At 41.5% G+C, this 23,000-nt stretch overlaps 2 protein-coding genes across 15 annotated transcripts in view; one reads left to right on the top strand and one right to left on the bottom strand.

Moving 5' to 3' along the window:
- The window catches only part of P2RY14 (purinergic receptor P2Y14), a 60,924-nt gene extending 41,684 nt beyond the window's left edge, over nucleotides 1–19,240 (bottom strand). For all 3 annotated transcript variants that reach the window (XM_012101386.4, XM_012101368.4, XM_042235661.1), the window contains exon 1: nucleotides 19,162–19,240. The gene's annotated coding sequence lies outside the window, so the exon portion shown is untranslated. The remainder of the gene's footprint in view (nucleotides 1–19,161) is intronic.
- MED12L (mediator complex subunit 12L) overlaps nucleotides 1–23,000 on the top strand; it is a 360,384-nt gene that overhangs the window by 176,999 nt on the left and 160,385 nt on the right. The window lies entirely within an intron of this gene.

Genomic DNA, 23,000 nt, shown 5'->3' with positions numbered 1-23,000 from the left:
ACTTCGGGGAAAGATGTGAACTAACGTGGCAGGAAGTTGGGATGGAGATGATACTGTACGGATATGTTTTTTACTTACAGGCTTACGGGCTCATTTAATTCCTCAGTTTTAATGAGTGAATTGTGTGAAAGATTAAGATCCTTTCCTCCTTAAATTTTTCAGACTTTTATTCAGGCAGTTGTAGTATCGTTTTAAAATGTTTATTCAGACTCTGGTTCTGGCAACATGTTCTAAAGTGGGGTTTGTGTGTCTGGTGTGTATGTCAGGTTTTGTTTTGAGGGATCCATTGTTTTCCTACTGAAATCTTAGCTGGAACCCTGGTGGTTCCATTTAAACAGGTGCTAGTGCACCTTTGGATGCAGATGGGGATGCAGCAAGGAGTTGTCTTGCCTACGCAGTCTCTACTCGCTGCCCACCAAGCTACGTCTGTGATCTCCTGTGGCTAAGAGATGCAGTTTGAAAACGGTGCCTTCTAGTGAATTCTGTGAAACACTTTTGTTCTAGAATAAGTCTATCACACAAGTTGCAGCTGAGGGCTTTATAGATATTTTAGTAATGCAGGGCCACTGAATTGAGATTTAGAAGCTGAGATGGAGATAAGAGGTAAAAAAGGGATGGTTGCTAATTGGATCTGGTCTCTTTGGGAAGTTACAATATCAGGACACACAAAACTCCAGTGAGATAACCAGTTAATTCAAGCCTGGGTTTCCTTCCTTACCAAACCTGATTGCATTGGTATGCGGTCAGTAGGTCCGAGTTTGTGCACTGGACCAAGAGGTAGGGGTTTACCTCTTTACCACAACCTCCTTGGCCCTTCCTGGGACAATGTGAGGTACTTTCTGGGTCAGATGTCTTTGGGGGCTAGAGTGTTTAAAACGGAAACAGCTTGTCTTAAACCCAGGACTGTCTAGTAACTTCACATTTGTGCTATGTTTGAACATGTCCCCCTTTTGTGATAGCTGCAATATCCATATGCCCTTCAGGCATTTCCGAGGTGGGCCTAGACCGCAGAGAGGGCCAGGGAGCCAGGACAGTTAGCCACCCTTCGGGGACATGCATGGGCTATGGAGCCCCATGGAGTCAATAGCAACATAGGCACCAAAATATTTTCCTTTTCTTTGATTGACAGTGCCTTCCTCTTTTACGTTTTTATTTGGCCTGTGCATGTGTATGTTCTTCTTAAAGTGAGTTAATTTTTTTTTTTTTTTTGCTTAAGATAATTTCTCTCATTTTGGTAAGTACTATGTGTATGCCATGAAATTAAGACGCTTACTCCTTGGAAGAAAAGTTATGACCAACCTAGATAGCATGTTCAAAAGCAGAGACATTACTTTGCCGACTAAGGTCCGTCTAGTCAAGGCTCTGGTTTTCCCAGTGGTCATGTATGGATGTGAGAGTTGGACTGTGAAGAAGGCTGAGCGCTGAAGAATTGATGCTTTTGAACTGTGGTATTGGAGAAGACTCTTGAGAGTCCCTTGGCCTGCCAGGAGAGCCAACCAGTCCACTCTGAAGGAGATCAGCCCTGGGATTTCTTTGGAAGGAATGATGCTAAAGCTGAAACTGCAGTACTTTGGCCACCTCATGCGAAGAGTTGACTCATTGGAAAGGACTCTGATGCTGGGAGGGATTGGGGGCAGGAGGAGAAGGGGACGACTGAGGGATGAGATGGCTGGATGGCATCACTGACTCGATGGACGTGAGTCTGAGTGAACTCCGGGAGTTGGTGATGGACAGGGAGGCCTGGTGTGCTGCGATTCATGGGGTCGCAAAGAGTCGGACATGACTGAGCCACTGAACTGAACTGATGTATATATTTTTAAATTTATACTATGTTATTTATTATCATTAATCAAACTTACAACCCCCCTGCCCCAACCCTTGCAAAAAGCATTTGGTAATGCTTTAGAATGGAATGGCAAGAAAAACAAAAGTTCACCTGAAGCCTTGAGCTCTGCGTGTTTGCATTTGATTACCGGTGCTGTAGGACAGTGGCTGCATAGCTCGCTTTGAGAATGATACTCTCTGTGACATGCTATGAATGAACTGTAATGTATTTTTCAGCTCAGCTTTAAGATTGAGGAGAAACTTTTTGATCTGAGGGTTCCTTGCTCCAGGAAAAACTTCAGAAGAGATTTCACTTACCGAAGGCTTAACCAAAACAGGTTTGAATAGAGTGATCTCAGAATTTATATGCCAACTGGGGCACTTTTGAGAGCAACTGCTGTGAAGTTGCTTCAGTTGTGTCTGACTCTGTGCGACCCCATAGACGGCAGCCCACCAGGCTCCCCCATCCCTGGGATTCTCCAGGCAAGAACACTGGAGTGGGTTGCCATTTCCTTCTCCAATGCGTGAAAGTAAAGTCGCTCAATTGTGTCCAACTCTTAGTGACCCCATGGACTGCAGCCTACCAGGCTGCTTTGTCCATGGGATTTACCAGACAAGAGTACTGGAGTGGGTTACCATTGCCTTCTCCTTTGAGAGCAAAAAAGGGTGTTAATTATAGTTCGAGTGGGGCTGCAGGAGTGAACTGGTTCTGTCATGGGCATATGAGACATATGTTTGCCCTATAGTAGGTATACTGTTGAGAGTCAGAATAGAAATTTTAAAGTCTCCAAATCTTTTGAAAGCCCAGGTCTTACCTAAAACCTTAAAACGAGCCTCAAGACAGACAGGTGCTACCTTGTCTCTCTTTGTAGTGAATGCTCCTTTGATGTAGGGTTGGCATTGATGAGTCCATTTATTGACCATCTACTGCGTATAAATACTCTGTGCTAGTCTTGAGGAGGATTCTTTCATCAGCTACTTAAAAGAGTTTGTAGCTTTTCCAAACAAAAGTTTAAAGAGTCCTGGCTTACAGTTTATCCCCAGTGCATTCTCTTTGTGCTGTGTTTATTCTCTTTTCTAATTCTGATTCCTTCATGATGTCTCTCTGCTAATCCATCCTATTTTCTTCCTTCTGTAATTCCAGCATTTTAATTCTAAGTTATTTGGAGTCAAATTCTCCAGCCTCCCCGCCTTTTTTGGTTACGTGCTAAATATTTCAGATTTGTAATCTGAAGTGGGGAGCTCAGGATGTTTTCTAGTTTGGGGTCACCTAGCATTCATCTTACTGCTGGGGATACAGTGAGTCCTCACTGTATTGATGGGTGTAGCTGATTACTATTAATCACTTAATAGTGAGTCTCAAACTTCTTAAAGTGTGTTCAAGTTTGAGAATTACTACTAAGTCGACAATGTTTAGCAGCTTTAGGTCATGAAGACCTCTCAGAATTTGATGAAAGCCAGAAAGCTACAAAAATGCGCATCTATATTTTATATAATAGTAGAGCTTTGGGGAAGCCCTGATTCAGTCCTGTGATATAAACTAAGCACTCTAGTTTTCAGAGTAAATCCTATAGGAATTATTAGAGTAAGTTGCACACCAGTGACTGTTTCGTTTTATGGTTTGTCCCTAGCTGTTTTTTTTTTTTTTTTTTGTGGAGAGTTCATGCCCTGAGATTTTCTCCAGGCGTTAACCTGGGCCCTGTGGTGAATGTCAAGATGGGTGGTCCTGACTCACGCTCACTCAGCCACAGACTGGATGTGGTGTGCACTTCTGGTGGGCCCCCACCCAGCCAGGAGGGTGGGAGGAGACTTGAATGAATTCCCTTTACTTTAAACAACTTACTTTTAAAAATTAATTTGCTTTAATTTTTAGTGAATTGCATTTACTAAAACAAGTAAAGTTGTAAACATTTCTAAGGAATGCATGGGCAGATTAGAAATATGGATGAATAAAAAAAGGGTTAAAAGATGACAGGGAATTGTATCCTTGGGTAACCAGTGATTTTTCTGTAAATGGTAAAAATGAAAGGTACAGGAATAGTCACTCGCTGACTTTATACTTCCTAGTTATGCACGAGTTTAATAAAAATAGTAATAATTGTTGAACATTTGTTGAAATTTTATAACATTCCAGATACTATTGTGTTTAAATACCCTATTTATAGTAACTCATTAAAACCTGACAGCTGATACATGAGTAAGTGTTGTTATTTTACCCCAATATAGCAAGGACAGTAAAGCTCAGAGTGGTTAAGCATCTTGCTCGAGGTCACACAGCTGGTAAAGATTTGAGTTGAGAGTTTGAGACATTTATTCTCTGTCTCACACATGTACCCTCTTCTGGTCTTCTAGGATAATAAGAAACACTATTATGAATCACCGTTGGATGGTGGTGGTGGTGGAGGAGAGGAGAGGAGACCCCTTGAGGGGAATGTGTTGGGGTTGAGCGTTGAGAACTAGGATGTTTCTGTATGGATCAGGTCTGTGCAGAGATGGTTCAGTGACTCAGGAGTGTACCCAGATCCTATGCTTTGTACCCTTTAGAAATTAGGCTGATCATCAGCCTTACCTTGAAATATCTCTCATTGCTTTGTAATCAACATGTGGAACTGTTGAAAGAATGTCTGCTGAGTGATATCTTTCAACTTGTCTTAAAACAGTGAGTGTCTGTTTAATTTTAAACTGGGTGCCATGACATCCCTTGTGCTGAACATTCACAGACAGCTGGACTTAGAAGGGAATGTACAAATGTAGTGTGCACAGATTACCAATATAATGAGGGCTGACAGAATTATTATAGGTCACTGAGCCTTTAAATAACATTTATTTGTAAAGTTGCCTTGTACTTGATCTTGAAGGTAACTCCAATTTGGGTCATACTGACTTTCCACAATGTCATGAACTTTGGATGTTTCCTCATTAAAATTAAAAATAATTTTCCCTAAAATTATTTCTCAGAACACTAACATTTTTTCCTGTAATGTTATTTAAAAGAAAGAATCCAGGAGCAAATTTATTGAATACACTTAATGAATAAGGACTTGTCTCTGAGAGATGAGTAATGTAGAGGTTAAAAAATCAGGCTGCAGGGTTGAAATTCCTGGATTTAAATCCCTCACTTAGCAGCTCTTTGAGTCAGGCTAAAATACTTCACTTATCATGGCAAATAGAAGGGGAAAAGTGGAAGCAGTGATTGATTTTGTTTTCTTGGGCTCTAAAATCACTGCAGATGATGACTGAAGCTAGGAAATTGAGATGCAAAACTAGATATTAAAAAGCAAAGACATCACTTTGCTGACAAAGGTCCATATAGTCACATCTGTGGTTTTGTCATGTACAGATGTGAGAGTTGGACCATAAAAAGACTGAGAGCTGAAGAATTGATACTTTTGGTTTGTGGTGCTGGAGAAGACTCTTGCGAGTGCCTTGGCCTGCAAGGAGATCAAAATAGTGAATCCTAAAGGAAATCCACCCTGAATATTCATTGGAAGGACTGATGTTGAAGCTTCAATACTTTGGCCTCCTGATACAAAGAGCTGACTCATTGGAAAAGATGCTGATGATCACAAAATGGGCACAAAGAGGAGGGGCAACACAGAGAAGAGATGGTTAGATTACATAACCAACTCAATGGACGTGAATATCACTATCCAGAGATAGTGAAGGACAGAAAAGCCTGGCGTGCTGCAGTCCATAAGATCCCAAAGAGGAACTCGAGTTGGCCACTGATCACACACCCACACACCCACCCACACCCCTACCTTTCTGTATCCCATAGGATTGTTGTAAGAATTCAGTGAGATAATACTCATTACTCATGAAGCATCAGTGTGATATTGAAAGAGTGGAGAGCCCTCAATAAATGTGCATGCATCTCTGCATACTAAGTCGCTTCAGTCGTGTCCAACTCTGTGCGACCCTATGGATAGCAGCCCACCAGGCTCCTCTGTCCACAGGATTCTCTAGGCAAGAATACTGGAATGGGTTGCCATTTCCTTCTCTGCAGTTATTAAATCCTGGAAAAGCAGATAGGTTGCTATCTCTTACCATTGCTCCCCACCCACTTAGCAGTATGTCTCCATGTCTTTTCCATGTCAGTTTTTTAAGATTTTTTTTTTTTCTATGTGGACCATTTTTAAAGTCTTTATTGATTTTGTTACAACACTGCTTCTGTTTTATGTTTTGGTTTTTTGGCCACAGGGCATGTGGGATCTTAGCTTGCTGACCAGGGATAGAACCCACGCTCCCTGCATTGAAAGGTGAAGTCTAAACCACTGGGCCGCCAGGTTCTGGACCCCCCTGTCAGTTCTTAAAGTTCATTTCTCTTTTGAATAGTTGTACATCATCCCATTGAAGGAGAGAACCATTAAAGGTTGTTTGGATTATTTCATATTTTTCCATCATTATAAATACCTTATGCTCTTACTCCCTGCTCCTCCAACATTCCTCTGAAAACTTTGAAGGTCGTATTTTTAGATTGGTCTCAATACCACTGCTGTAATTATTTCCCTTGTTTTATAAACTACTTGTTCAGTGGGGTATCAGGCAGAATTTGTGCTCATTTAGTGTAAAACTAAATAATTATTGGACATCCTGTCCTATAAATTGAAAAATTGAGGGCAGCAGGAATGAATGCTCTCAGATAAGAAAGAGGAAACTGCCTAAGAGCCTTTATTGAAAACTTCTTACGGCCCATCTCTCAGAAACTCAGACCTAAACTCATGAGCTGGCGTGTAATTGTAGAAAGTGCACATAAGCCAGCCTGGAGAGGTTTCTTATTTTTATTCAATGAAATGCCTTTTGCCTGAAATTGTTCCTCCTTGTCCTGTGGTTTAGTTTGTGTGTATAAAAACTTCTCTTGGTCATGATCAGTGCTCGGAAGGCTACTCTCCTTCCTTCCTACTTCACACCTTCTCCTTCCAACCCCCACAGGCTCTTCTGTGGCCAACTGCAAGAGCCCACATCCCATCAGGGCACACCTTTGGTGGCACCCACTGGGAGAGATTTTGATTGAGATTTGCTTGTGGCTGCAAGGCCCTCTGACCTGGCAGGTCTTTGCTCAGGTCACTTACTGAGTTTCCTGTGCTCTCAGACTCCTCCTGTTGCAGCTGCATCAGCCTTCTTGCTGCCTCTGCTCCTCCTCCTCCTCGTCCTCCCCCTTCAACATATCAGTCCCACCTTGAAACCTTTGCAGGTGCTCTTCCTCCCAGTGTCTTCCTCACTTTGTTCAGGTCTCCTGTTGTGGTTCCTCCATGTTCACTGTGACCATGCCTGGTCGTTTCATCCACGGGGCACGCCCCATTAGGTCCTGTCCTGCCCCAGCCCATTCTATTTTTTGGTTCCTTCCCCAGGACTATGAGCTCCTGAAGTCAAGTACTTTGTCATATTAACGGCTCTGTTGCCAGCACCTGGCACAATGGAAGTACTCGATAAATTCTGGTTGAACTAGTGAAAAAATCAAGGAAGCAGAGATGCTTATAGAATTTCATGTATGATATTGTATTTTTAGGCTTTAGTCTGAATATCGATGACAGCAACAAAGAACAGAGCACGTAACCTTTCAAAGAGTTCAGAAAAACTGTCTTTCAGTTTATTTTTCAGAGCATAGGCTTGTAATGGTTTCTGAGAAATTTTCAAAAAGCAGAAATACCATGGCTTGATTTCTCACCTTTGGTAGCTGTCCTTGGCTTTTTGATTTTACTCTTGTGTTTATATCTTGTGTCATGAAAGTGGCTTTGGCTCTTTAATCTCATTTTCTCAAATGCCCAATTGCAGAGTGCTTCCCCTCCTGCCCTTCCTCCCCCCTTCGCATTAGTGATGACAGTCTTACAGTATATTCAGGCTGCCTTTTCTCTGGGGGTGTAGGAAGTATATGGCTGGCTCATCCAAGATCATTCCTGTCTCTAAAGAGAGGTCTGAGCAGTGGTTTCAAGCTTTTTCTTTGTTTCTGGGCTGGGGTCCAGGGCATTTCAGGGGAGCTGGAGTTCTTGCTTCAACCTCATTAAGAGCCCTTCCATTTCCATCTGTCTAGTGTATGAGTGTTCCCTATAAGTCTTTGTTTGAGTAAGATGCGCCTCATGAATAAAACAGTATCAGAACACTTCTGATGTTGAGACGACTCTTACCTTTTCAGGGAATAATGAGAGGACTTGGAACAGGGAGGGTCTTGTATCCCTGAGAATTGAAGGTGGCAGACAAAGGCAAGGGTGTTCTGTTCTCGATGATTCTGCCTAGTTCTGATCCAAGGAGACGTTTGATTGATGTCTGTGCCTTAAACTTAATTACAGGGGTTCGTGAGCCATTGGCCTAGGCTTTGCTGGGCGGTGTCCACAGGTGCTCTTGGCTTTGCTGCTACCTTCCTTTGCCTTTTTTCAGTTCCTCCTTTCTCCTGAGTGCATCTGTTTGTGGTGCAACGTCGCCAACATTGCATGGATGTTTTATGCTACTGGTTGCTCCTGGCACTGTGCATTTGGGGAAGGCTCATCTGATTTCTGTTAAATCTTTTGATTTTCCTGCATGCCCTCATTTCCGTCTTTTAAAATATTCCATTACAATGAGAACATGAACTCATCAAAGTAAAAATGTAAACAGGCTTGTAAAGTACTGAGCTTATCATTGAATATATCTGAAAATTCCAAACAGAAGAAGTTTCTGGGCTCATATTCACAGTACCCACCCAAATGGAGAGCAGTTAGTTGTTGAGTGAATGAACTTAGCATCAAACACAGGTTGCCTAGACTCTGGATACAGCTGTCTTTGCACAAAAGCACTTGTATAAATAGTTCAGTCCCTTATTTGTGGCTGTGTGTGTGTGTGTGTGTGCATTTTTGACTGCCATATTTATCTCAGCTCTGTGAGATGGGGGTGCTGCATGTGATTTTCCTCGAATATTCTTTTGTAATCTAACTCTTCGAAGTAAATGGAGTGAATAAGTAAGTGACGTGAACAAATCAGTGGAAAGGAGCTCCAGCCATAGCAGAAAAGCTTTAAGACTTGGTGGGTTGGCACAGGGGAAAACGAAGTATGTAAACAGGAGCAGTTGGGTGTCTGGTAAGGAGAAAGGTACGGATCAGAACAAAAAGCTGCTGTAGATGTGACATTTGTGAGGAAGAAGTGACCTCTCAGCCAGAAAGTGGCATTCTCATGGCCAGTTGGCCACGCCTTGCAGCTTGTGGGATCTGAGTTTCCAGACCAGAGATCAAACCCAGACAGTGAGAGCACAGAGTCCTAACCACTGGACCACCAGGAAGTTCCCTAAGGTTCTGTCATTTTTTTAAACTCCTTCCTCACTGAATCAACCTAGCCTCTCGTGGGGTCCCTTCAGTGTGATTTAATAGGGATTTTGGGGAAAGCTGGGCTTCCCTGGTAGCGTGGCTGGTAAAGAATCTGCCTGCAATGCAGGAGACTCTAGTTCGATTCCTGGTTCCGGAAGATCCGCTGGAGAAGGGAACGGCTACCCACTCCAGTATTATGGACATGGAGAATTCCATAGACTGTGTAGTCCATGGGGTTGCAGAGAGTCGGACCTGACTGAGCAACTTTCACTTTCACTTGGGGAAAGCTAGGATTTACTTCATGGCTGATGGTGAGTTCTGTCAATGCTGTGAAGTACAGGAGAACTGTTCTAATTAAATGATGTGTGCAGCTCATTCTAGACTCTGAACAGTGAAAGTGAAAGTCGCTCAGTCATGTCCGATTCTTTGCGACCCCTTGGACTATACAGTCCATGGAATTCTCCAGGCCAGAATACCGGAGTGGGTATCCTTTCCCTTTTTCAGGGCATCTTCCCAACCCTGGGATCAAACCCAGGTCTCCTGCATTGCAGGCAGATTCTTTACCAGCTGAGCCATAAGGGAAGCCCAAGAATAGTGGAATGGGTAGCCTATCCCTTCTCCAGCGGATCTAGCTATCAGGGAAGCCCATTCTAGACTGTATTTTTTGCATATTAGAGTTTCTTACATTCTTTACGTGAAAAGTTTGACTATTATTGGAACCATTAGGTATTTCAGGGAATATTAATATATGACTTCAGACAGTGTCTCTTACTGGGAGTTTGTGTGTGTGTGTGTATGTGCTACCTTAATTCTTTTTGACCTTCGGCTGTAGAAAGGATTGTACACTTAGGAAGGCATAAAAAATAATGGAGTGCTATTAAGGAAATAATGGTAATTGAACTGCTTGATGAGAAAAGGAATTTAAATATGTAACTTAACCAAATTCAAGTATCTAGACACAAACCCTTCTTTTCTCTTTAAAAAGAAAGAACACCAGGTTTATATGGCACTTTCTCTTTTCAACCTAAATTATAAGTAACTACTGTTGATTACTTCCAAGAGCTGTTAGCTTGTGAAGCTGAACAATCATTAAAAATAGAAAACTTGCAAGCTACAAATGAGTCCCTAAGTTTTGTTTAGATGTAGTTTTCCTATGGCATTTCCTCAGTTGTAGTGTGGAAACTTAAGCTAATGCAGAGTAATAAGAAATGAGCCTTGCTAAACACAGAGTGTATTTTGGTTCAGAATTATTAAGGAAGCCATTAAGATTCCCAGGTGGCGCTAATGGTAAAGAATCTGCCTGCCAATGAAGGAGACACGAGAGACCTGGGTTGAGTCCCTGGGTTGGGAAGATCCCCTGGAGGAGGAAAATGCAACCTAGATCAACTGCATTACTAAATACTTATGAAATACTCTGTGATCCTAGTTACTTTATTAATGTCCCCAATCTCCAATTAAATGGGAAAGAATATTTTTGCTATTCTCAATTCTTCATTTTCTTAGTAAAATCTCAAATAGACTTTATGTGAATAGCAGGAACAGTTTAGTTTTTGAGTTGACAGGTTTTCCAGGTAAAGTATTAGTAAAACATTTAAAAAAGTCATCTAAGTCCTACAAAACAATGAGAATGTTTTAGGCTATAGAAAATATGTCCCCTGAGAATAATGTTTTGTTTTGTTTTGTTTTTTAAACATTTATTGCTCATTGTGGAGTCAGTTTTAACAGAACTGCTGTGAATCATTGAGTGTTTTCCTGGAGCCTGACTCATTAAAGAGCATCCAGTCTACACGAATGACATGGTAATTGTTGTAATGTGTGCACCAAGAAGAAAAAAATGTTGTAGCACAGTGTTCTCTTTTTTTTTTTTTCCCCTGTGTTGGGTTAAACGGTTAACTTTGTAGAAATACAGACTGTGGATGATCCCTGTCCTAGTCAAAAGCCTGTCATAAGACAGGGCCATAGCAACGGTTCTGAACAGATGTTTCCAGTTTGCTCCTCTGGGCTACAATCATGACTTTATTCCTGTCAGTAGGTTTTCCGTCCACAGTGTCCCTGAGGCTGAGCAAATGCCCCTCCAACAGGCTTTCAAAACACATTTCTCTTAACCTGTGGGGCATTTATAAGTGAATCAGCAGTGTTTATAGAGCACTTGTTCTCTGCAAAGATCTGTTACCAGAAGAAGGGGAGAAGGTGAAGAAGCAATTTAGGATGGATCGTGCACCTCAATGTAAAACTGAAGCCATAAAGCTCCAGAGGGAAACAGAGTATGTTCCCAATGTTGGATAGGTGAGAGTTTCTTAGGAGATAAAAAGCACTAAGCCACAAAATAAAAAATAATTGAGACTTTATGAAACTTTAAATCTTTCATTTTTCCTTAGCACTAAGAAAATGAAAGGCGAGCCATAGATTGAGAGGGAATATTCACAATTTATCTCTCTGTTAAAGGACTCAGACTACTTAAAGAACTCATAACTCTCTAATAAAAAAGACAAAGAACTGTTAAAAAAATATCCAAAGAACTGAAATGAACAAATCACAAAGCTGTTAGACCCAGGAACACATAAAAAGATGCTCAGCATCATTGGTCAACAGGGAAATGCAAATTAAAATGATGAGATCCTACTTTATCCTATTAGAATGGCAGAAAAATAAAATAAGTACAGAAAAGCTGAGAACACTAGCTATTGACAAGAAAATGGAACAGTAAATAGTTCATACATTTTTGGAGTGTAAACTAGAAAATCTGCTTTGGAAAACAGTTTGGTAACTTCTTATCAAGTTAAACATATAACTACTTATGAGCTAGTAATTTAACTCTTAGTTGTTCACCTAAGAGAAATGAAAGCATATATCCACAAAAAAGACTTACTGGAATGTGCATAGGAGCTTTATTCATAATAAAAAAAACAGACTGAGCCAAATGTTCATCAGATTAAAATGAGTAAATAAATCATGATATACATAGGGACTATCACTTAGTTATCAAAAGAAATGATACATGTCAACAATATGAATATATCTCAAAACAATATGTTGAGCCAAAGAAGTTAGAAAGGAGTATGAACTATGTGACTCTATTTAAATGCAGTTCTACTGCAGATAAAATTAAGCTCTAGGGACAGAAATCAGGAACTCGGACACCTGTGACTGGAAAGGAGCACCAGGAACTTTTGTGATGGAAAATACTGTATTGTGGTAATTGGGGTGGTGTTTACCTGGTGTCAAGCTCATTGAATTTACCTTTAAAATGTTTTCCATTTTATTGTAGGTAGTTTATACCTGAGCCCAGATTCAGTGGGGAAGAAATCAAAGCTGTAGAACTTGCCCCTGCAGCAGTAAGGATATTGAGCAGACAGAATGCAGTTGTAAACTACATGTAAATGACATAGAATGTTAGAAGGATAGCAGAGATACAGAAAGGAGGTATCATGTGACTGCAGAGGAAAAAGCAGATCAGATGGGAAAGGTTCTCTGGGCCATAGGTGGTTTGTGTTGTGTTTGAAGACAGAAATTAATGTATGTTCGAGATTAGGATTGATGGGAAATTATTCCAAACAAGATTATGGTCTCAGGATAAAGAGTCAAGATAAAAATAAACAAAAGACATGTTTTGAGGTCAATCAGCGTATTAATTGAATCTGTTCACCGACTCAGTTTTTCATGCCCCGGCCCTCTATTGGTGGATCACTTTCCTCCTTCAAGAAAGTGAAAGTCGCTCCAGTCATGTCCAGCTCTTTGCAACTCCAAGGGACTGTAGCTTGCCAGGCTCCTCTGTCCATGGAATTCTCCAGGCCAGAATACTGGAGTGGGTAGCCATTCCCTTCTCCAGGCGATCTTCCCAACCCAGAGATCGAACCCAGGTCTCCCGTATTGCAGGGGGATTCTTAACATCTGAGCTACCAAGGAAACCCTCTTTCAAGACTCGGCCTAATTCTGTTCCTTCCATCTGTTCATTGCTCCAGCAAACCGTGTTCTTTACTATGTCTGAGCTCCTGTTTTAACTCCACAGCACATCACTTAACTTTTCACAGGTTATATTCTTCACATTGAATGTGTATTTTCTCAGAATGTATTTTCTGGGGGAAGGTGGCTTTTCCTTTACTGCCCTAAGTGAAAGGCAGAGTCCACAATCAACTGTTATGGGTTTTGAATTCAGGTGTGATAGATGTTCAGGAGAGGACATCTGTTGGAATGTACAATAGATTTACTACTTTAAGAGTGCCATTAACACTATATTATATGTAGTGTTATGTGTACATATGCTACATTATATGTACACATATAAGAGTGTTAATGGCTTGATTTTTTTTTACTGTCAACTATGTACCAGGCATTATGATAACGATTACAATAGTTTTTCTTAGATATTTTTATTCTATTTGTACAGAGGAGTAAAGTTAGGAGGCACAGGTTAAGTAACAAGCTGGAATTTGAATACATTTCTTTGGCTTCCACTGTTCTTGTAGTCATCAAACCACTGTATTTGTGTTACTGACAAATAAGTTTATGTTAGTGATGGCAGGAGTAAATATCGCTTGTACTTTTATGTCATGCCAGTCACTCTTTGGGCGCTTTATACATATTAATTGATTTGACTTCCATGAGCAGTGAGGGAAATGATTCGTATAGTCATTAAGTAACTATCAGGGTCATATCAGAGTAAGCAGTATGTAGTCAAGATTTGAACTAGTCTGATTCCAGAATACACGGTCTTTGCTCTTTATTGTTACGCTCTACTGCTTGGCTTTGTGAACATAAGGACTGGCAGTCTCTCTTAGTGAGAGTAAGGCATGCACTTTTCCGTGGGTGGGGTAGGAATAGGAATGGATGTAGATAAAAACTACTGAGGCAGAATGTTGTTTCCACGGCATATTTAGTTAGTTTCTTAGATTAAGGTTCTCCTTATTGCCATTCATCCATAAAATGTTTGTGGAGAAACTTTACTGTGTCTTTTCCTTATTAGGTTAAGACAGATTCCATTCTATTGAGGGCCTGAGTCTAGGTCTGGTTTTCTTTCTTTCTTTTTTTTTTTTTTTTTAACTCTTGTGGCTTCTTAAGTATTTAAAAATTCTCATACTACTTGAACTAAACTAAGAAACTGGTCATAACTGGCAATATGCTACAGTTATTTATGGAGGAAAATTAATTATAGAACTCTCACCAACAGAAGCATATTCAAGGAATAAAACCTTGCCACAACACCAAAAAATAAGACAATAAAGATACAGTATGTATTTTAAGTTAAAATAATGTATTTAAAGGAAATATTTATCCTTTTCTAATAGTGATTAAGAGGTTTTCCAAGTGGCCTAGTGGTAAAGAATTCTGCCAAGCCTGAGTTGGGAATTTGATCCCTGGGTCGGGAAGATCCCCTGGCGAAGGGAATGGCAGCCCACTCTGAGATGCTCCATGGGAAATCCCGTGGACAGAGCTTGGTGGGCTGTAGTCCACAGGGACTTAAAAAGCAGACATGACTTAGCGACTAAACAACAACAACAAACATGATTCCTACTCAGTCTAATTTTCTGGTTAACCAGCCACCTGCTTCAGGGACCCTGGCGACAAGGACTACTTGGATTCAGACTCTTTATAAGACTTGGTGATAACAGAGGCAGCAAATCTTACACTTTAGGTTTTCTTTTCTCTTAGAACATATCCTTTCCCTTCCTTTTTTCACTTCTATAAAGATTTGCAGAGATATTTATAGTAGGGAAAGAAGTAGTGAGATCCTTTGTGCAGAAACCTAATTGGCAGTTTCAAGGGCCAGGAAAGAGAGAATATGAAACAATATGGGGCAGCTTCTAGGATAGTTAAAAATATTCAGTATTGTTCTCAATATTCCGTTTTGTCATAGTGCATGCAGGGCTATCAGCTCCTACTAGAGTTAGGTGTGGGATGTGAATTGAGTAAGTAAATACTGATTGGCTTCTGAAGAGATTAGGGTCCCCTCCAAATCTCTATTAAGAAAATGTAACCTGCTTGTGTGCTTAGTTAGTCCTCAGTTGTGTCAGACTCTTTGTGACCCTTTGGACTTGTGGCATGCCAGGCTCCTCTGTCCATGGGGTTTTTCAGGCAAGAATACTGAAGTTGATTGCCATTTCCCCTCCAAAATGTAACCTAATAAGTTAAAATATGCCCAAAGATTGTTGTCATACTGAGTAAGTATCATTTCCCAGAGGAGAAAGTTTGACGTTGGAAAGGTCTGTGTTTGTATCTATTGGAACATAAGCTCCATGAGGTGAAGGCCTCTTACAGACAGAGTATCTCTAGTATATAGGATCTTGGCTGCCACATAGTAAGGAATCAGTATTTGCTGAATGATAATGACTGAAATAGCTCTAGGATGAGAGGAATTTATCCTCTATAGCAGGATGGAAATATTCCTTAGATGAAGCTTCCCTGGGAGCTCACTTAACAACCTTTTTTGACCTTAGGGCTGGACTAGCTGGGAAGATCCTCCCTTGATAAAAGAAGGATTAACACACTTCAGGCCAGCTTGGTGTAAGTCAGTCATGTGATAAAAATATGTATGTGATCCTAGAAGAATGAGAATCAGATTCTTTTTCCTTGTGATCACACCAAAGTGTATGATCTCCTATGGGCCAAGTGTGAGGTGCCAAATAGCTGATCTTCCTGTTTTCCTTTGAGAGCTTAGCTTCCACAGCAGACGTTACATAACTGAGTAGAAGCCATTGACCCCTTTTTGACTTTTATCTGAAAGATGAAGGGTCAGGATAGGGTATCCAAGGCCTTTGATGCTTTTAAGAAACAGCAGATGGAAGACTTCAGTGAAGAATAAGAAGCCAACAATTTAATTTAGGCTGAGTGAAGACAAAGATTTCAAAGGAATGGAAAATGGATAAGATCTAAAAGCATATGACCAATATTTCACTTTGCCTTTAAAAGAACAGGTGGAATGAGAAGCTTTGTGGTGAACTTGGTTTTTCTGTGAATTAATGTTGCCAAGTTACTACTGCAAAAATAAGACTAGCAGATTACCTACTAGCTTTTCACTTTTCTCTGTACTAGTCAGGAAAAGAAAACTGCCTATATCAAAACCAGAAGATTTAGTAGAAAGGATTTTGAAGACCTGATAAAAGAGAACTTGATACCACATGCTGGGAATTTAAGCCAGATTTTATATAGTTTGTTGGTGGATACATTTTTGGTGACAATAGGATACCTCTTCTGAAATAGCCGTACTCCCTAGACTTTCATGAAGCATCTTTCAGCGTTCAGGGTGGCTGTTGGTTTAGTACCAGGGCATAGCAGCAGTTGTGAAGCGAATTTGAAATCCCTAGCAGTAAACAGAGTCCAACCAATGAAACCCCTTTACAGCATCCAATCTGAAATGCAAGGATGACCATATAATTTATTGTTCAAACCAGGACACTTCTGAGGTGGAAAGGGTAAAGAATCCTCCTGCAATGCAGGAGACCCCGGTTTGATTCCTGGGTCAGGAAGATCTGCTAGAGAAGGGATAGGCTATCCACTCCAATATTCTGGCCTGGGGAATTCCATGGACTGTATAGTCCATGGGGTCACAAAGAGTCAGACATGACTGAGTGACTTTCAGTTTGCTTTTTAAGCATTTTTTCAGCATTTTGCCCTCTCGCCTACTGACCTGGATTGAATGAGAAACATGGATAGGTTTATTAGTAAGGCCGATGTGAACGTGAGAGTCACTGCAGATCAGTGGTCACTGCATTACTGTCACCCAGGACTTTGTTAAAATACAGGTTCTTACACCCCACTCCCAACTTACAGAAATGGAAACTTTGGGGTATGGGGCCCAGGAGCATGTGTTTCCACAAGCCCTCCGGGTAATTCTGATGTGTAACAATGTTTGACAGGCACTGTTGTAAGGAATTTTTTGGAGGGGAGGATGCCTGCTGCATGCAGGAACTTAGTTCCCTGACTAGGGATTGAACCCATGCTCCCTGTAGTGGGAGCTAGGAGTTTTAACCACTAGACTGCAGGGAAGTTTCTGTAAATGGTTTTATGTCATATCTATCTGTTTTGGTCTACAAAGGTACTGAAATGTCTAAATTATGCTTTCCAATGGTCTGATATATAATTATGTACAGTCTACTTTGATTAAATGTCTTTATAAGAATATTGAAAGCGATGATGTTAACTAACATTTTCTGAGCACTTTCTACATCACTGTGTTGAAGACTTTGCAAGTAATATCTGATTTTAATTCTGTGCTAATGCCATCACTGTTGTACAGATAGGGGAATGAGACTCAGGAGCATGGTGGACTGGCCTTTAGAGGGTAATTTCTTAGTATTTTGCTGCCTGGTGTCCCCTTAGCTTGTTTAATGTGCGTCTCCACTCCACGTTCACCCCCTCCAACCCTCACCCACCCCCCCGTTCTCCTGATTTTAAGAGACTTTTTCTACTCCTCTCTCCTTCACCCTGTTGTATCCTATTTAAATATGTCAGGGATGATTATAACTTATTCTTTAGAAGAATTTTTCTCCGCAGTATATGTGTGTGGCATTAGATTGAACATTCTTCTCTCTGGGGAATTAGCAATGCCATCCTACAAGTACGTGACTGAGGATGAAAGTAGTTGAAGAGGCTTGAAGGACACGCTTCAGTGAAGAGGATTGTGACGGGTGTGGGGTAGGGTGGCAGGACCAGGAGGAGTGTAGCAGTGGGAAGGCTGGGCTGACTGAAAACCTGTAGGGGTCAGACTCCTGCCCTGAATGGAATGCAAGTCCCTTCCTTGTGCCCAGGGGCTCAAGCTCACTGCGAGATCAGCTGGGTGATCTTTGTTGGGTGGTTACATCCTGTCTGCCTGCCTCCTCAAGTGTGAAACGGGCACTTTTTGCATCTCAGCAAACAGGAGTTCTTTCCCCATGCCCTGCCCACTCTCCCTTCCTGGGTCTTCACGCTCTGAGTATCTTGGTGACCCTGGTAACCCCTCATTTCTTCCTTACTCAGCTGTAATAGGCATGAATGTTATAAAATGGCAATGTAGTTTATGTGTATGTTGCCAGTGTGTAATTGTGTATATGTGTATATTTATAGGTTTTATTGAAGCATGAAACTTGTTTATGTTTACAAATCATAAAATGTTATTTCTGTATTTTAGAGTGAATACATTGTTTTATTTATTTTTAACTTACCTAGATATCTCTGGCACCAAAGCTGTTTTCAAGTCTATATATTTTATGATAAAAGTACAAGCTATAGTTTTTTTTTTTTTCCTTTTCCTTTCTGTATTACCAGTGTGATCTTTGGCTCATTTTTCTCTTGTTTGAAAACAAGAACATTTCTGGCTTAAGATTGGTTGACTCTGCTGACAATGTGGATGTATAATAATTCCCCTGTATGTAATTTATAATGTTTAAGGTATTTAAAAATAATTTAGCTGGTTAGTCCTAGACCATTATAAGCAACAGATGAACAGTTTTGCTCTGCATAGGATGCTGCTGCTGCTAAGTCACTTCAGTTGTGTCCGACTCTGTGCGACTCCATAGGCTGAGTGTTTATATTTCACTTTAAAGGTAAATACATACCTTACTAGGTATTAATAGGGTTATTTATCCCAGTAACAAAGATAAAAGCTTTTATCTATATAAATATATGTGCAAATAGATACTGACCATATACTGATGCATATATGTAATTATAAGCAAAAACATATTCACACTGACTTATAAGTATTACTGTCATAATTGAGTTTGCAGTTTTTAGAGGCAATTTGATACACATCTAAGGCTTTTGAAATGTTTGTCCTGGGTGAATACCCAGAAAATGCTTCAGCATTTTCTCTGATAGCTTCTCATCACAAATGTAATTTGACAGCCACAATCAGAAATCCTGAATAATCATCAGTGGTAGAATTTCAGATTTGGATCCTCAGACCAGTGTGAGCAAATACGTTACTGTATCAACCAGTTATAGTTCTCAAACCCACAGTAACTTACTGAGGGTGGAGAGAGTCTGTGTTACTCAGCATTATTACTGCCAAGCTCAAAAATCTCCTTTTCTATTCTCATGCCCCTTTCACACACACTGAAGTTATTTCATGGAAAGGCTGTTTCCTTACCTGTTTGTAGTTTTTCACCTGTGAGTCAAGCAACAACCATTTCAGAATGTCTCAGTGGACGCTCCAAGTTGAGACTGTTAGACACAGAGTTCTTGCTTGTCTTCAGGAACAGATGAAAATCAGGAACTTGATAGAAACCACGAGATAGTAGGTTGACTGTCACTCTGCTGAACTGGTTGGTCAGAACTCACTCAAGGTTGGCAAATGGAAACAAGGAGGAAGAGAAAGGTGTTTGGATTTCTGTGGTGTTGGCCCAGCCTCCACGTTAGTGCCTTTCTTTCAGTGATCCAAAAAAAGGCATAGTGCCTTTTTTTTTTTTTTCTTGCAATTTTCTACTACTTTTTTTTTCCCCCCTCAGCATTGCCACGTCATCTGGCAAACAACCTAAGTGCTTTCTGCTTTTATACTTTGCTATTGCCAAATTCAACATGTGGTAAGAGGTGGAGGGCTGCTTGTGGTGCTGACCACTGAGGTAGGGACCAGGCTGAATCTGCCGCACCCTCCTAAGAGGAAACTGTTGTCGGGGAGGAAGAACTTCTCTTCGCCCTTCGAGGCTCCTCTGGCTGGTCCAAGAATTAAACTGACAGGAGACTGGTTAACAGGAGAAAAACAAAAATTTAATAACATGTATATATGTGGGCGAGACCAGGAAGACTGAGTAACTCACCAAAATGGCAGAAGTCGCCACCTTACACGCCGTCTTCAGCTAAAGACGAAAGATGTTAGGGGTAGTGGTGTGGAATTAAATTCACAGGAAGATGAAGAAGAGCAGGAGTTTGCTGAACAAATGTTTGCTCTGCTGTACAGAGACAATGGGACACAGAGAGGCGTTTTAACAAACACATTGGTGCTGGGTCCCTCTGTCTGCACAGCTAGTTCCTGTTATACTACGCGGATCTGTAGTGGTAGCGCCCTTCGGGGAAGAGATCCTCTATCTAAATTCTTTTAGAAAGTTGGGGGAAGGTCAGAGGTTCCTCAGTCTTTGAGGCCTGGCTTGTTTTCAGCTCAAGATAATGGACAGATCAAAGAGACACATTTGGGGTTGGCAAGTTTTGCTCCTCTTTCCTTCAGCAGCCACACAGTGTAAACAGCTGTTCACCAACAGGTGGTGATTGGGGCGCCCCAGAAATGTGAAACTAGCATTTGAGTAAAGAAGCATTTTGGCATCCATGAACCCATCTGTTAGCCAAGAGGTGCTGCTACTGTCACTTTTTTCCCCCCCCCCACATTTGAGCATTACTGACAAATAGATCACAAGTAGGACTTCAGTAATCTCATCATGTGTTGATCTTTTGCTCAATGTGTGATGCTAATATTACTGTTTTGAAAGCAAGAGGCAGGGCCCTCTTTGTATTTTTGGTTCCTTTCAGGCCTTATAATATCACTTGTAATGTCCCAAGGAGGGCTCCAGTGTCTTTCCCACTGGAAAACAGTGTGCAGTTAACAGGGGGAAGTACTCTGAATTTGGCTGTAAATCCCTCATCAAAGTGTGTGACTCAGAAACAGATAAGAAAGAAACTCTGCCCTGGAAGGCTCTTTATAATTTTTATTTTATGTTGGAGTGTAGTTAATTAGCAATGCTGTGTTAGTTTCAGGTGTACAGCAAGGCGATTGAGTTATACCTATACGTGTATCTGTTCTTTTTCAAATGCTTTTCCCATTTAGGTTACCCCAGAATATTGAGCAGACGGAAGACTGTTTATTAGGCTGCTGCACTGCAGGTGTGTTCACTGAGGTGCCCAAACTGTGGACTCATAGTTTAATGTGTCAAATTCAACTGGACCTAAAAACGTAAGAAACGTTTGCAGTTACAGTAGTCAGTAGTGCTTATTTATATACTTATGATATGCCCCGTGCTGTTTTAGATACTTTATATGTGCCTACTGTGTAGTAGGCAGTATTCCACGCCCTGGGGATGACATAGTGACTGAATCAGACCCAAGTCCCTTTCCTCATGAAGTGCGTTTACTTATTTTGAGTCTTACATACAGACTCAGTATTAACTATGGTGTGCTTAGTCGCTCAGTTGTGTCCAGCTCTTTGCAACCCCATGGACTGTGGCCTGCCAGGCTCCTCTGTCCATAGGGATTCTCCAGGCAAGAATACTGGAGTGGGCAGCCATTCCCTTCTCTATGGGATCTTCCTGACCCAGGAACTCAAACCTGGGTCTCTAGCGTTGCAGGCGGCAGTAGTCACTATTGATCCTTAAGATCCAGCAGAGGCCCCGAGGGACCCAGAGCTGGTTTAGGAAAGCTTCTCACTTGACTCTTCCTGGGGGCACCCATTCCCCATCCTTCCCCAGGGCCTATATAGGGTCCTCACTGCTTCTTTGACCACTGGGGCTAAGAGCACCTGTGTGCCTGCAGAGGCTTGCTAGCTTCAGCTGTAAGCAGATCTGGTGGGCAAACATAGGTAAGTACAAATGGATATAAGGATGATTACCAGGGCTCATGGCAGAATCCTTCAGATGTAAACATTATGCTGATTAAATGGACAATTTGGCATTCACAGTCTCTTAACTGTGGCTCTCAAGGCTTCCTTGGTTTATTGCAGGAGGCTCTGTTTATTCTGACAACCTCAGAAACACCCATTAATTGTCTCCTTGTGCTCTTATGCTTCTTGCCTTCTCCATGGGGCGCTCCACATTTGTATGGAGCATGACTGTGATGGAAATGATCATTACATTAAAATTTACTTGATGTGCTATACCAGGAGTTGCAATGCCCAAGGCCAAAGGGATAGCCCTACGGGTGGTCCCCTGATAGCAGGTAGTCCTGCTATCAAGTGTGAGACCCTTGGGGATCCAGGAATTGTGAAGTGTAGCGCTCATGGCCCACCCAAGTGGGCAGCTGCTTCTCAACTAGACCTTGTCAGCATCCCTCATTGCCTCCTTTGTGGATAGGTCGGTGTTGTCAGAGCCTCTAATGGTGATTGTATGCATCATTTTAAACACCTGTTGTATGTTTATGTGTTTTAACTCATGGGGCTCTCACAACAGCTCCATGAGCTGGGTTGGTTCCACCTCTTTTTTAATAGATGCGAAACCAAGGCACAGAGATGTTCCACAGAGCCTCTCCTCTTAACTGCACTGTTAAACATCTGCATGTTGTCATCTAAGTTAGATGCTTCTGTAGGCCTGATGTCTTGTGGGCTGAAACAGACCCTGACTGTGCCTGGCTTGTGGAAGGCTGGTTTGTGACATCTGCTGTGTAGTGAGTTGTCTAGGCAGGAAGCCAGGGGATTCAGAACAGTGCTCACCAGCAAGGACTGGATCAAAGTGCAGGTACACGACCTCCCAGATATTTGACGGAGGAGGACTCTCTTTGTATCAGACCCTTTTGCACCCAGTTTACATGGGAGCCAAAATTTGAGGGCCCACTAAGTTCTATTTTTACAGACGAGAGAAGAGAGCTTGGGAGGATTTAACCAAGTTGTTCAAGTGAGGAGGTAGCTGGACAGGATCTTGCAGCCAAAGTTTAAAATCAAGAGTTTAGGATTCCTTCTCTGGTTCAGCAGCTGATTTCTACATGCACATGAACAGTGAACACTGATTCATTAATTCATCAAACATCAGACAGTCCTTGGTGGGCACACAGGAGGAGTGTATTTTCTCATCAAGAAATCTGGTTGTATGCCCATGTAACATTTTATTCCAGTGTAGAAAGGGCTCAGATGGTAAAGAATCTGCTTGCAATGCAGGAGATGGGTTCTATCCCTGGGTCAGAAAGTTTTCCTGGAGAAGGGTACCCACTCCAGTATTCTTGCTTGGAGAATCCCATGGACAGAGGAGCCTGGCAGGCTACAGTCCATGGGGTTACAAAGAACTGGACATGATTGAG

The sequence above is a fragment of the Ovis aries genome, chromosome 1, assembly GCF_016772045.2.
Source record: "Ovis aries strain OAR_USU_Benz2616 breed Rambouillet chromosome 1, ARS-UI_Ramb_v3.0, whole genome shotgun sequence".
NCBI classification, from domain to species: Eukaryota; Metazoa; Chordata; class Mammalia; order Artiodactyla; family Bovidae; genus Ovis; species Ovis aries.
Note: the sequence above shows the minus strand (reverse complement) of the source record. Positions and strands in the feature narration are given on the sequence as shown.